Source organism: Vulpes lagopus, chromosome 10 (assembly GCF_018345385.1).
Source record: "Vulpes lagopus strain Blue_001 chromosome 10, ASM1834538v1, whole genome shotgun sequence".
NCBI classification, from domain to species: domain Eukaryota; kingdom Metazoa; phylum Chordata; class Mammalia; order Carnivora; family Canidae; genus Vulpes; species Vulpes lagopus.
In genome coordinates this window covers 59989512-60003742 of record NC_054833.1, presented here as the reverse complement: position 1 = coordinate 60003742, position 14231 = coordinate 59989512, and the positions used below count along the sequence as shown (strand labels likewise).

At 54.4% G+C, this 14231-nt stretch overlaps 1 protein-coding gene across 8 annotated transcripts in view; it reads left to right on the top strand.

The window, feature by feature from the left end:
- Nucleotides 1–1348: 1348 nt before the first annotated feature.
- The window catches only part of PIK3R5 (phosphoinositide-3-kinase regulatory subunit 5), a 70825-nt gene continuing 57942 nt past the window's right edge, over nt 1349–14231 (top strand). For 4 of the 8 annotated variants that reach the window (XM_041772437.1, XM_041772441.1, XM_041772438.1 and 1 more), the window contains exon 1: nt 1372–1469. The gene's annotated coding sequence lies outside the window, so the exon portion shown is untranslated. Of the gene's footprint in view, nt 1470–14231 lie in introns of all 8 variants that reach the window. The other 4 variants (XM_041772435.1, XM_041772443.1, XM_041772439.1 and 1 more) reach the window with 4 other exon arrangements.

Sequence of the window (14231 nt, the reverse complement as noted above, 5' to 3'; positions counted from 1 at the left end):
GTGCCCTCTGGGGCTTTCGTGGCTCTGGTTCCTTACTTGTGAAACCGGCTTGCGGGGGTCCGGGGTCGGGTTGGTGGATGACACATAGGAGGACCGGCGGGGTGCTGGGTGCTTCTCCTGCGCTCACTGTTGACTGGAACTGGACCTTCGGGCTCCACCGAGGGTACTTTCTGTTTCTGTACCTTTGGGGAAGTTGCTGTTTCTTGGTATTCTGGGAGTCAAGAAAATAACAGTCATCGGCGTTCACGTCTCTCCAAGCCTCAGGTAGGGCTGTGGCTTTTGACCAACAGTAACGAACGACCTTGTGGCCAGTTTCAAGCGCCTTGTGCAGATATTGTGACACAGAGTCCCATTCAATAGTGGAAGTGGGAATTTCAGCCTTGTCCTTTGCTGATTTATTTTTTTTTAAGATTTTATTTATTCATTCATGAGGGAGGCAGAGGGAGAAGCAGGCTCCCTGCGGGGAGCCCGATGCGAGGCTCGATCCCAGGACCCCGGGTCACGTCCTGAGCCAAAGGCAGCGGCTCAACCGCTGAGCCCCCCAGGCGTCCTGCCCTTTGCTGATTCTGACAGCAAGAGCCATTCTTTCCTTGCGAGGGCTGCCTGCACAACTTCCCCTCGTGTTAAGTGTGCAAACGAGGCGCAGGCCAGCGTAGGGGCTCCCGAGATTTCCCGGCAGCGTGGTCTGTGGGGGGAAAGGAAAGGGGCAGAAGAGGGCCCGGACTCTGGAGACCCTGTCCCCGGGCCTCGGCGGTGACGGCCACCCGGGAAGAAGCGGCGGGGAGTCGGGGGGTGCGGCGCTGAGAGCCTGCCTCCTTGCCGAAGGGTGGGGGTCCAGGCGGCCGTCTGCGCGCCAGGGGTGCAGGCATTTTAAAGGTTAAGAGCACCCAAAAAAATAGAAGTAGGAGGAGGAAGTGGGGCGCTGGGTCGCAGCGAGAGAAGGAAGCAGCTCGTCGGAGCTTCCTCTTTCTCCTCCTTGCGCGAAGCCCCCACCCCAAGTCTCCCGCCCGCTCCGCCCACCCTCTCGGCGGGGCCGCGGCGCGCTTCCGCCCCCCGGGACCCGCGGCACCTGACTCCCGGGGGGTCGCGCGTGCTCGGGGCCCCTCGGGCCGTGGCCGCCCTGGGTACCCAGCGGGCCTGTCCCTTCCAGGGCACACGCGCGCCACGCGGGGGCCGCCGCTGCGGTGCTGCGCGGGGTCCCGCGGGGCCGGGAGGACGCGTGGGCCGCCGGGCCAGGCCCTACCTAGTCCGCGCGCCCCGGCCGCCAGGGGGCGCTGGAGACCCGCCGGGGTCCCCGGCCCGCCCCGCCCCGCCCCGGCGTGGCCCCGCCCCCGCCCGCCGTCGGAGCGCAGCCCCGGCCGATGCTGGGACTCGCCGCGCCGCTGCTGCCCGGCGCCGTGGTCCCGACCGCACGCGAGCCGCGGGAGTCGCCGCTGGAGGGGGGGCTCGGCGCCCGGCGGGGACTGCAGGTGCGTGGCCGGGAGGGCGGCGAGGGCGCGCGGGGCGGGGGCGCAGCTGGGGACCGTCGGGGAGCCGTGCTGCCGCCGCTGTGCCCGGCCCCGGGGCACGGAGGTCCGCGCGCCCGCGTCCCGATCCTCCCGGAGGCAGAAGGGACCCCGGGGCGCTGCGTGTGGCCGCGACCTCCGGCCTCGCTCGCAGGCCGCCCCGAGGGGGGCTCAGGAGCCCGCAGCCCCTCGGCCTGGGGACGGCGGCGGCGAGCGCGGGCGTCGCGGCCAGGACCCGCCGCCCTTCTGGGGCGCTGCGCGTCGGCGCGCGGGCGCAGGAGCCGCGTTTACCCCGGTGTCCCCGCGCGACTCCGCCGGTGCGCGTGTGCAGGTGTGTGTGCAGGTGCGGGCGCGGGCGCCTGCGCGCTGGCCCGTCCCAGGCCCGGGGTAAAGCGAGAGGTTCAGGTCAGTGGGAGGAAGGCGACGGCTCAGGGGGGAAAGGAACGCGAGATGAAAGCGGCAGGATGTGGTATCGAGTGAGTTAACAAGCCTCTGCGCCGAGAGGAGGGGTGGGTTCGGGCGAAATGAGGGCTAAAAGTAGGCCAGGGCTGCCCGGAAGGCCCCTTCTGGATTGCCCTTCCCTTCCTCCGTCCCGTGGTCGTGCACCTTCTCATCCACACCCTTCCTCCTGGCCTGGACCACCTGGTAAGGCGCTGGTGCCCAGAGCTCGCCGGAGCACCCATGTCCCAGGCCCCAGCCCCGCTTTCAGGGGGGTGGTCTGCAATCTGTAGTTTTCTAAAATCTGAATAAGCTCCTTCAGTGATGCGCTGGAGCCATGGCTTGGGAGCCCGGTGTGGTGTGGAAAGGAGACCAGAGTTGCCGCTGGGGTCTTGCTGTGTGACCTTCAGCCCCTTCTGGCCCTCCCCCAGCCCATTGCCCTGTCTGGAAGAGGGGCTCTAATTAGTGGCCTCACCGGGGCTGTGGGGAGCTTACATGAGAAACCCCAGTGGGCTGACCTCCCAGCTGCACATGGGAGCTGCTTCCTGGATGTTTGCAGAGCGAGAGTATGGGGGATCAGGGGTTCCCCTGCTTCCTCTGTGTGCCCACCCTGGTGTAGGTCCAGGAAGACAAGGTTTCCAATGGTCAAATTCTCTTTTCCTGGGTACCATGTCTTTTCAGGACACCTTTCCTTGCTTTTTGAAGCATAAGCAGCCAGGACTGTGGGGACAGGTGGGCTTGGGGGTCTTTGTATGCTAGACCCCATTGGGGTTTTAAGCACCATCCCCCATGTACACACCTCCAGCGTAAGTGGGAGATGATTACCTTCTCTCCCCAAGCTGTGATGGAAGCAGGCCTCCTCGGCCTCCCTTTCTTGGTTCCTATGCTGCTCTGTTTGTTTCTTCCAAGAATAATCAGTGGAAGCTAAGTGGTGGTACTAGGTGAAAAGCACACTTGGAGGGGTAACGATGATGAGGCTCCCCATGCTGATCAGGGGCCCCCTGGCTTAGAAGTGGCAGAGGAGGAGAGCCAGGAGCCCGTAGCCGCCTCTTGGCTTGGGCAGCCTCGAGGCCCCACCTCCAGTGCACCTGAGTACTCCAGCCTTGCTGACTCTGCCTGCATTCCAAGAGGCTCACCCCAGTGGGCTGACCTGGCCAGCCCTGGGGGATACCTGCGGATCAAAAGTCTTTTTTGGCTCAGCTGTGAGTGGGCTGAAGGCCTGGATCACCTTCTTAAGAGAAGAAGCTTCTAGAGGGGCCAGATAGTGACAAGTGGTCACGCAGGAGTGAGGTGGTAAGGTTGATTTATTTTTTAATTTTTTTTAAACTTATTTTTATTTATTTATGATAGACATAGAGAGAGGCAGAGACACAGGCAGAGGAGAGGGAGAAGCAGGCTCCACACCAGGAGCCCGATGCGGGACTCGATCCTGGGACCCCAGGATTGCGCCCTGGGCCAAAGGCAGGCGCAAAACCGCTGAGCCACCCAGGGATCCCGGTAAGGTTGATTTTTGAGCCCCGGGCATTGATGTGGGTGGGAAGGGACAAAAGGAGCGTTACATATGACTTGTGCCCCAAGGGAAGATGAGACATTCCCAGAGCAAATGTATATGGCATATTAGGATATTCCATCAATTTGAAGACGTACATGTTTTCACATTTTAACAGCTCAGAAATCAAGATGCTTCTCACCACCTATGGCATCTTACCAAAAAATAGCAATATTTCTTTCTTGGTAGCACACAAAATAATGCTATGCCGTACAATGAAGGCCTCTTCGATGCTGCTAAATTCGATGTATGTTTTACAGATAGGGGGGGGGGGGGATGCACAGAATTATGTCATCCCATAAGTGAATTTGCACACATTGATTTTTCCAGTAGCTCTCCGTCCTAGATGCCACAACTTTTCACCGTACCCGGTTGCAAAGGAACATCTTTGTCAGATGTGCTGCTTGCCTCTATATAAAGATGCTGCATAGTATGTTATTTAATAATTTCTTGGAAACCATCACATGGCTCCACCTGCTGTTTTCTTCGGTACCTTGGGTCTGCTCAGGACAAAGTTTCTGCCCCCTTTCATTTATCTTTCTTTATTCAGGATCTTTTGAAGGGTCAGCTGTAACGTCCTGGTGTTGGGTCCTGTGGGCTTAGCACGTCATGTCCATTTGTTTTCATGGTCACACCCTAGGGTAGCTACAACTGTTCTCTGAATTTTACCTGTCAGGAAACTAAGGACCGAGGCCTCACTGCTAGAAAGTGCCAGAGCTAGGCTGACTCTGGTCCGTTTGTTCCTGACCAGAGATGGCCAAGCCCAAGTGACATCTTGCGTGTGCTTGGGGGCATGAGGTGCGTGCCCTGTAGGGCATGACTTTTGGGGCGTGAATCGTGGCCCACTACGGGGTCTTTTCTGTTTGCTTCAGGCTCGTGGAGGTGGGTTCTGGATAACTGGGGATTTCAGCAAGGTGCCTTCTGGATAAGGGAGATAAGCTGTAGCAAGGTGCACCGTAGGGCTGAGGAATAGGACCCAGTGGGCGACTGGTGGCACAGAGCAGGAGCTGGGTCCGTCTTGGGTCTGGTGGGTCTACCATCTGGGGTACTAGGCATTGGGCTCTAGAGTGTGGCCTCAGTGGGAGACCCCAGCCTCCAGCCTCATGCCAGCTCCCTGCTCAGCATTTCTCCTGTTGCCATGGTCACATGCAGCAACCAGTCGGAACGAGATTTTCAACTGTAAACAGCGAGCCAGGTCTCCCACCAGCTGCTCTGGGCCACCCTGCTGCTTTATCTCCTGAAGCTCAGGCTAGCCTGAGCTACCTTTGCACCTGCCATTCCTTCTCTGCCATTGCCCTTCCCTTCCTCTACTGCCCTGTGGACCATGACTCCATCCTCCCATTCAGACTTCATCATCTTTGAAGTCTTTTCCAATCTGCTCCAGTCTCTGTGGCTCCGATCACTCCTCCCACCCTCACCGCCTTCCTGGACACCTCGTGTGTCCTCCTGCCGGGGCACTGACCACTCTGGCCTACAGGGTCTGGCCAGCAGCCTGTTGGCTGGCTCACCTGAGCCACCTAATGCTCTATGAGGCTGTTAAGCTGTCACATGAACTGCTCCCCGCCCCCCCCCCAGGATGTCAGAGGCAAGAAATCCATGTGTGCTAACCCTGGGAGTTGCCCGCATGCAGGAGGGTGGGGTCAGGAGGGAGGGGTGTGCTTTTCATTTTCATGTCCTCTGGAGTCTTCTTGCTGCTCTTGTTGACCTAGGCAAATGAGGCTGTGTGGTTTCCTTGGTGGGGGCAGGGCTGGGGCATGAGGGCTGAAGGTGGCTCTGGGCTGGTTGGCCTTGTTTCTGCCATCTCCACGTGACCTTGGGTCCGCCCCCTGCGCATCGCTGAGTGTCACTTCTCACCTGCATGCAGGTACATGGCAGGTAGTCTTCCTGCATCCCACTGTCCCTTCGCGGGCTCAGCGCTTCTCCACCGAACACCTCCCGTGTGTCGGCACGAGCGGGGCTCTCGGGTCGTCCTGAGCAACACGGACGCTGTTCCCACCCTCATGAGATTAGTCGGGTGGGCCACACACATGCCATTTCACCCCAACTGGGAGAATTAGCGGGGGCCTCGGATTTTCCATAAAGGGAACGCCCTAGAGTTTGGGAGTGAAGGAAAGTCTTCCCTAGAGAACTTGTATTCATGGCGAGAGACTTGAGAGATCTGGCATAAGAAGAAAAAAAGATATAAAATATAGTAACGTATACCTAAAACATGGGGAGAAGAGGAGAAAAGAATGGGTTCAAACTTAACTGTCAAGTTAGTATAGACTATTATTTTCAGAAGATAAGATAACCTCAGAAGAGGTTAAGGAATGCCAATAACAATAATCCCTAAAATCAGTGGGCACCTGCTATGTGGTCTTGGGTGCCACCCATGAGGTGTCCCTTTCAGCAACTCCGAGGGCTATCCTGGGCCTTCCTCTCCTGTGAGCACCAGTAAAGCACCTGCTGGCAGGTAGCTCGCCCGATGTGTGGCACAGATGAGGGGCTCAGCCCGCAGCCCCATCTCCGCCTCCCTGACCCCCGCCCTACACTCCGAGTCCAGTTCAGTGACGTGATGGCCATCAGTTGTGTTAGAGGTGCTTCTCTTTTCCCTGGCACTGATCATCAGCAGGGAGCATGTTTCACCGCAGCCGTGGCTCCTGGCGGGTGTCCCGTGCCTTGGTGCTTTCATGTCGGCCACAAGCAGTGAAGGGAGCCCCCACACCCCGAAAACTGCCATGTAGTCCATGTGGCCTTCATTCTGTGCCTCTTCAGAGCGGCTGCTCTTACAGGGTTAAGAACCCCTGGTTTTCTGTCATCCGCTCATGCTCCCCACATCCCTCTCTATCCAGAGTTGTCTTCTCAACCCAGGTGCTCAGCTATGCAGGGCTTGGGGTCCTCGGTGTGTGTTCTGGGTTAAATCACTTCTACCCCTACAGCACTCACAGGAGATTCTCCATGCTCTCTAGATAATGGGCTTCCTTGGTCATGCAGATGGTAGATTACCTGGCTCCCCTCCCCCACCAGAAAAGAAAGCACATGTGTGCGCACAGGTTTGCGAGTTCTCTCCCTCTCTCTTTCAGAGTTTTGCATGAAAGGTCAGGGTCTTATCAGGCCTTTGTAGTTCACTGGGGAAGCCAGCGGAATAACCCTCATTCTCAAAAACAGGACTTTCTCACCACCAATTTGTTCGGGTAACCCCCGGCACAGCTCCACATGGGAGTCAGCTGTGGCCGGAGGCCAGCTGGGGGTGGTGGTGGGTGACTCGCTGGTGAGCTGTCAAGGTGGCCTGGGTGTGTGTTGGGGGGGGGGCTTGCAGGGGATGAGTTCCCTGACCACTCACTGAGCACACCCTCTCCCCCCACTATGCTTACACTTTCTGGATTTCTCATCAAGTCTTGAATTCAGGCCATTTTCAAGAAGATGAAAGAGCATTATTTTTGCTTACAGCATCCTTACAAGAAGCCCTCTGCTGTGTCCCAGCATTGCTCTTCCTTTACCTCAGGTGCTCACAGCTCCCAGAGCACCCAGGGACCAGCCCCCGTCTGGGGGTTTGTGCTCTGAAACGTGGGCCCTGGTCAAGTGCCACGTGCAAAGGAGCTTTTCCTCAGTTCTTCATTGCTAAGGATTTTTAGAAGCATGAGTGGAAGTTAAGTCTGTCAGACAGTTCTGGAAGCATCTGCTAGGAGATCCTCAGTAGGACGGTAGGATTCTGTCCTTTTGCCTTGATGTCAGTTTGTGTCACACAATGATGTCATTAATTTCCTTGAATGGAGCCCTCCCCATGCTTCTAGAAGAAACTGGTCAAGGCATTTTGTTCTTTTACTTATTTATTTTTAAGATTTTTATTTATTTATTCATAAGAGACACAGCAGAGGGAGAAGCAGGCTCCATGCAAGGAGCCCGATGTGGGACTTGATCCCAGGATCCTGGGATCATGCCCTGAGCCAAAGGCAGACGCTCAACCGCTGAGCCACCCAGGTGTCCCATTTTGTTCTTTTTAATACAGTGCGATGCTTGACTGGCTCGGATCCTCTTTCGGATTTTTTGCATCCTTCCTTGTAAAGTCAGGTCAGCCTGCATTTTCCTGTTTTCTGTCCATTGTCAGGTGTGGAGGAGCTGGCCTCCCAAAGCGATTTTGCAAGGAGTTTCATCTCCTGCACTGCAGGACCGTGGGTCAGAGGAGGGGAGCGATCTGTTCCTGGAAAGTGAGGGCAAAGGCTCCAGTCTTTAGTTCTTCATTGCACATCCTGGCTTCTGGGATGGGAGGGAGGCCCAGGCCGCTTTCCCCTCCTATTCTCCCTTCCCGAAACTTCCAGGCACATGCCTTACCAGCGGGCGTCTGGGTGTCACTTTTGATTCTTGGCCTCCAACAGCCAGCCACAGATTTCCATGCCCTTGGGCTACGGCATGGCCCAGTTCTACTCCAGGTGCCAGGTCTAGCTGGGATGCTGATCAACCACTTCCCACGCAGACACAGGTTGCCAGGACAGTGATGATGTCGTGCAAAATGACAAAAGAAGCAGAGGGTCTTCCCCTAACAAGAGGGGGACAGGGACAAGTCGTATCTATCCCCAGATGTCTGAAAGGGAGTGTCCTTGGGAAAAGGTGAAGGCTGTCTATTCCATGAAGATCATTCTCCAGGAAGAAAAAAAAAAAAAAAAAAAAAGAAGCAGGGCCTAAAGAGGCCACGGCTTGCTGCAGGGAAGATATTGGACAAATTCAGAATAGATCCATAATGGGCTGGGTGGCCTTGTGGTAATGAGTTCCCCACTGGGGGAGGCATTCAAGGGAAATACGTGTCATAGGGAGACACGATTGCCGTGAGAATGAAGGCCAACATTGCTCCATTCCCAGATCTCTAGTTCTCCAAATCATAGTGGCTGAGTCTGGCGGGTTGTATACAAATGGGTTGTTCTGAGAACATAATTTGAATTTAAGAAGTTGGGTGGCCATGAATAAACAAATCCTGAAGCTGGCCAGTTCCCCTTCAAATCCCACAGCCTGTTCCCCCAGAGCAGGGGCGCTTTGGCATTGGGAACCAAGCGTAGCCATCTGTGGCAGGAAGACCCTGGAGCCGTTGCTGGACCCGGGGACCCTGGCCCATGTCCCGTGCTGGCGCCTGGCCTTTTGCTGGGCTCTCTTATCTTTAGCTGCTTCCAACACCTGGTGAAGGATGCACATCGAGCCCTGCATTCTGATGATCGCCTTACTGAGCGGCTGTCCCAGGCCCACCTGCCCGACCCCCAGGGGGACCTGGGGATTAATGACCTCTTGTTTTGGGGGCAGTTTTGAGCAGTGTTTCAGAGGCCTTTGTGTTTTGCATTCACTTCTGTACTGACATCTCGGGAGTTTCATTCTGAGAAAACTAAAAGTCAGAGTTTTCCTTGGCTTGGCGCTGCGCTTAAGGGAACCCAGGGGGCTGGGGCGTGACGTCCTCTACAGGGTGGCTCCATCCAAGGTCACCGGTAGCTTGGTTATGGCCAATCCCAGTGGCCGCCTCCTGCCAAGTGTGTCTCCCGGGTCCCGGCACCCTGCCTGTGCCTCCAGGCCCCCGCGGGCTCTCTGTGCTATTTCAACTTCAATTCCTGCTTGGAGCCCTGCTCCTTACCCACAAAGCAGGCTTCCTCTGCGGACTTCCCCATTCTTGTCTCTGTGACAACAGCCTCCTGGACTTGAAACCTTGGAGTCACCTCTGGGTCCTCCCTCCGTCTTCCTGTTCGCCACTCTTGGGCCACTTGCATGATGCCTCCTTTCCCAGGGGTCTGGCTTCTCTCTCTTCCCCACTACTCCCCCTGCCACGCCATTTAGCTTTGGTCACGGTACACCTGCCCCAGGGGTCTCCGGGCCACAGCTTTCCTTGCTTTACCAGCAGACTCTTCATGATGGTGCTCTGGTAACAGCCTGCCTCCCAGGGGAAGCCCAGAGTCCCTGGCTCCCCTCCCCGTTAAGGTGTCAATGCCAAATCCTGCTCATTGAGTCTTCCATGAAGGCTCAGCCCTTCTCCAGCCAGGCTGCCTGACTCAGTTTCTCCAGGGACCTAAATGTGCTCTGGCCTTGCCCTTTGCTCCTCCCGATGAAGAGACTCCCCAACCGTTGTGTTTAGTACCTTCTCCCCATTGCCTGGCAGGGCCAGGGTTTGGTGATGCTCAGTCAGTGTTGGCCGAATGAATGATTGCCTGTGCCAGCAGCCAGCCACGCAGAGGAGGCCCTCAGATGGCAGGTGATTGACCCCCATGTGAGATCCTACACCTACTCAGGGACTGCACCCTCCAGGCACCTGCAGTAGATTCTGTGGACATCCCAAGGAGCAAAATCCTGTATCTCTGCCTTCCTGTACAGGGCAAGGCAGATGTTCCGTCCCTCCCCTCTCCCCACCGCCATGGCCCTCCAGGCCCCAGAAGCCCCTTGAAAACTCCGCATGCGGAGACCCCACTCCTTGGGAACCCGCCCTCCACCTTCCAGGTGAGTCAGATTTAAAACAGCAGTTCTGTGAGTCTGACAGTTGGGGAAGCCCCGGGGAGCCACCCCCAAACAAGTCACTCCCAGACTGCTGGCCACTTCTGTATAGTGAGTAGGAGCCTGGGGAAGTAAGTGTCTGTTTGCAACATGATGTTTACAAGGCTGAGGGGCTTCCTGTCCTACCTCCCCCGCAGGCTGTGGGGCAATCAGGAGCTGTGTTTTCAGGGGGAGCGGGGCAGAGACATGCTTGGAGGATTTCTGGAGATTCTTCAGACATCCCCAGGGGTGCCTGGCCATGCCAGCCTTGGAAGGGGCCAAGGGAGGTGTAGGACCCAAGTTTTTAAGTTGGGAGAAAGTTAAGGAGTAGCAATAAGCATTAGTTTGCATGTTGCCCTTTAAGGTGTATAAAGCTTTGTTGACGAGTGTGGCTCTGCTAGTCCAGTGGGAACCCTTTAGAGCAACGGGAGACCCCCTCTGTCACTCCCAAGCAGGGTGATGGGTTGGGGTAAGCAAGGATGAGGTTCTTTTTTGTTTTTCCTTTCTTTTTTTCCCCCCTTTTTGAATGGGAGTAATGGTTTGGAGAAGAAAGAAGGCTTTCTAGGGGGAGGGGAGAGGACTAGGAAAGACTCCCCAGGAGAGAGAACCCTCCCATCCTGATTCATCTGACATGGACTGTGATGCTACTCTCTGTATGCACCTGAGAAACGAGCCAAGGGAACTGAGACTGGCCTCCCTGCCTGCCTCCTCAAACCTTTGTGGCAGCAGCTCTGGGGTCCCCCTAGCAGCCCAGAACCACCGCTCTGACACACACAGAAGAGCACAGGCTTGTGTCCAGGATCCCCTCCTATCTCTGCGACCCGATAGAAGCATCTGAACAAGTCTGGTAAAGTGCCTTAGGCTCCAGGGGCCTGGGGACAGCGTTCCCTCTGCAGTAGTAAGCAGATGATTTGGAGAAGGGGCTCACCATCGCCACCTGACTTCTCATGCCCCAAGATGGTTTTCTGCAGTGAATTCTGAACCAATTAGGAGAAAGGTGGTAGAGCAGGAGCTCCCCAGCGGCAGGGCAGAGATGCAGAGGACTCCTGTGAATTCATATCGGCCTGTGGGGTCATGGTGTGATAATAGTGGTTTGTGTATAAGGTGCTATAAAGATGCAAAACAAACAAACAAACAAACAAAAAAAAACAAAAAAAACAACAACCCAAAAAACAAAAAGTAAAGGCATGGGTTTTTTAAAAAATTGGTCATAACACCCCCTCCTTTAGCTTGGCTGGGGGAGGTGGTTTGAGGGGGGGGGTGAGAGGTGGTGTCAGAGAAGGACTAGCCTTGGGTGGCATCCAGAGAACACACTTATGAGCTAGTGGTGCTAGGGAGCTCAGGCCTATGGCATGTGAGCTGTGTGGGTTGGGAGAGGAGGCTATGCTAGAAGGTACCTGAGTCAGCTGGAAAAACAAGGTGCTGGGGACCTGGGAGAGTTGACAAGTGAGCTGTCACTATTCAACATTGTCCTGAGTGGACGGAGCATGCCCCTTCCTGGACCAAGGCTCTGCTGTGCTGGCTCTCCATCAAGACTCCTGAATGGGGAGTGTTCAAGAGATTGGGTCGGGGCCACAGATCTGTCCCACCTTGGGTCCAGAGCTGGGTCCCTTGGAGTCCACTTCCCCCACTCCGTCTCCACACTTAAGTGCTTTCAAAGATAAGAGATTACTTCTCACACTCCGTTAACTCCTGTGACCTTGTGACCTGCCTGGTACATGGAGTGGGCAACAGGATTATCTTTTTTTTTTTTTTTAACATTTTATTTATTTATTCATGAGAGAGACAGAGACACCGGCAGAGGGAGAAGCAGGCTCCCTGCGGGGAGCCCAATATGGGACTTGATCCTGGATCCTGGGATCACACCCCAAGCCAAAGGCAGACGCTCAACCGCTCAGCCACCCAGGTGCCCCCCCCCCCTTTTAAATAAAGACTTGATTCTTTAGAGCAATTTTAGGTTTGCAGTAAAATTGGGAGGAAGATGCCAGGATTTCCGGTACACCCCCCTACCCCCCCATCCCATGCATAGCCTCCTTTGTTCTCAGCATCGCCCACCAGAATGTGCATTTTTTAACCAAGAGTGAACCTCTGTTGACACATCATAGTCACATCATGTATTGACACGTCACCCAATGCAGAGCGTACTTGGTTCACTCCTGGTGTTGTGCGTTCTATGAGTTTGGTAAATCTATAAAGACCTCTATCCATCATTATAATGTTATACAGAGCATTTAGAATGCCCTAGAATCCTTCTGTGTGCTGCCTATTTATTTCTTCCTTTCCCACCACCCCTGGCAATCACTGATCTTTATCATCTTCTTAGCTTTGCCTTGGGCCATAATTGTTCACAAAACAGTCGGATCTTATTTAAGGAGGAAATGTTTATTTGTGGGTCCCATCCACCCAACCAGTCAGAGGGGATCTCTGATTCCCATATCAAAACCATACCCTCTCCACTTGAATTGCTTCAGGACTAGCTGGTCAGCCCCGTTTGCTCCAAAGAAACAAATCTTTAAATAATCGAGTCCCCTGCTGATGCGTCTCCAGTATGGGATACACAGAGGTGGGCTCGCCATAGAGAAGATGCATGGTGCTCTTCTGGGGATATGACTTCACCTTTTATGGTGTGTCTCCTTACAAGAGGATTGGGGGGCACACAATGTGGTCTCTAAGGTCAGATCATAAAACATACTCTACAAATTTGGGGAAAATCCTACCAGCAGTATCTAGATGACACAGTGACAGCCCAAACAAAAATCTAACTTTGCTACTTAGACAACTCCATATTGACTGAAATATTAGTTGTATGTGTTGGTTTTCCTGTTGTATCAGAGAGACACAACATGGCGGTGGCATAAACCAAAGGAGTTTACTTCTCTCTTGTGTAACAGGCTGAGAGTAAGCCATTCAGACTTTACATGACAGCTTCATAGGTTGGGAACCTGTGCTCCTTCTATCTTGTTGATCTGCCTGCTTGAACATGCGGCTTTCATCTAATGGTGCATAATGGCTGCCGTAGCAGTGGCCCTTGTATCTGCATTCCAGCTAGCGAGGGGAGGAAAGTGAAGAAAGAAGCCATGATGCAGACACTGCACTCATCAATATATACCTATATTCCAATTGCCAGAATGTAGCCACATGGTCACGCTTGGCTGCAATAGAGTCTGGGAAACGTAAACTAAAATTTCTAAACATTAAATTATTATGGAAGAAAGAATGGATGTAGGGGGACAATTAGGAGTCTCATCCACGTTTGGACTCCCATTAGTTTGAGATCTTTCTCTCTTTTTTTTTTTTTAAAGATTGTATTTATTTATTCATGAGAGACACAGAGGCAGAGTCACAGGCAGAGGGAGAAGCAGGCTCCCTGCGGGGAGCCCATGTGGGACTCGATCCCAGGACCCCGAGATCATGCCCTGAGCTGAAGGCAGACACTCAACCGCTGAGCCATCCAGGCGTCCCAGTTTGAGGTCTTTCTGTATCCTCACTGTCATATAAAGGTTCTTTACCCTTCCGTTGTGTGGTGAGCATGCGTTCTGAGCTCTACTGAATACTGTTAACAAAAAATGGCATTCTGTATCAAAAGCTGGAATCAACCCAAATGCCCATCTGCAGTGAGGGGTAGGCACAATGTGGCACATATGTGTAATGGAATATTATGTCACCTCAAAAAAGAGTAAAATTCTGAGATGTTACGATATAGATGAACCTTCGAGAGTTTATGTGAAGTGAAATGAGCCGGTCACCAAAGGACAAAGATGGCATGGTTCTCATACATGAAGAACCCAGAGTCGCCAAACTCCTAGAAGATGGAAGGAAGACCAGTGACCCCCAGGGGCTGGGGAATAAGAAGAGGGGAGTTGAGGGGTGGGGGTTGGTGTTTCATGGGTATGGAATTTCATTTTGGGAAATGGAGAAGTTCTGGAGATGGATGGAGGTGGCAGCTGTGCAACAGTGTGAAGGTCCACAGTGCCACCGAGCTGTGTGTTTAAAGATGGCATGCTGTCAAGGGCCAAACCAGAGTGCAGATGGAGATCCTCGACGCCCTTTTTGGGTGTGATTGCTGAGCCAGCGGTGAATCCATCCATCTGTTTCTTCAGCTGGAGCTTTTCCACGTTCTCATGGGGGCTCTAGCAGGACCTGCTCAGATCCGGAGATGCTATTGTGCATCTTCTTGCATTACTGTGAAGTGAAGCCATCCCAGGCCCTGGTGGTCCCCGGGTCCTTTCCTGAATGTTCCCAAAGTCCCTTTAATGGTGTGC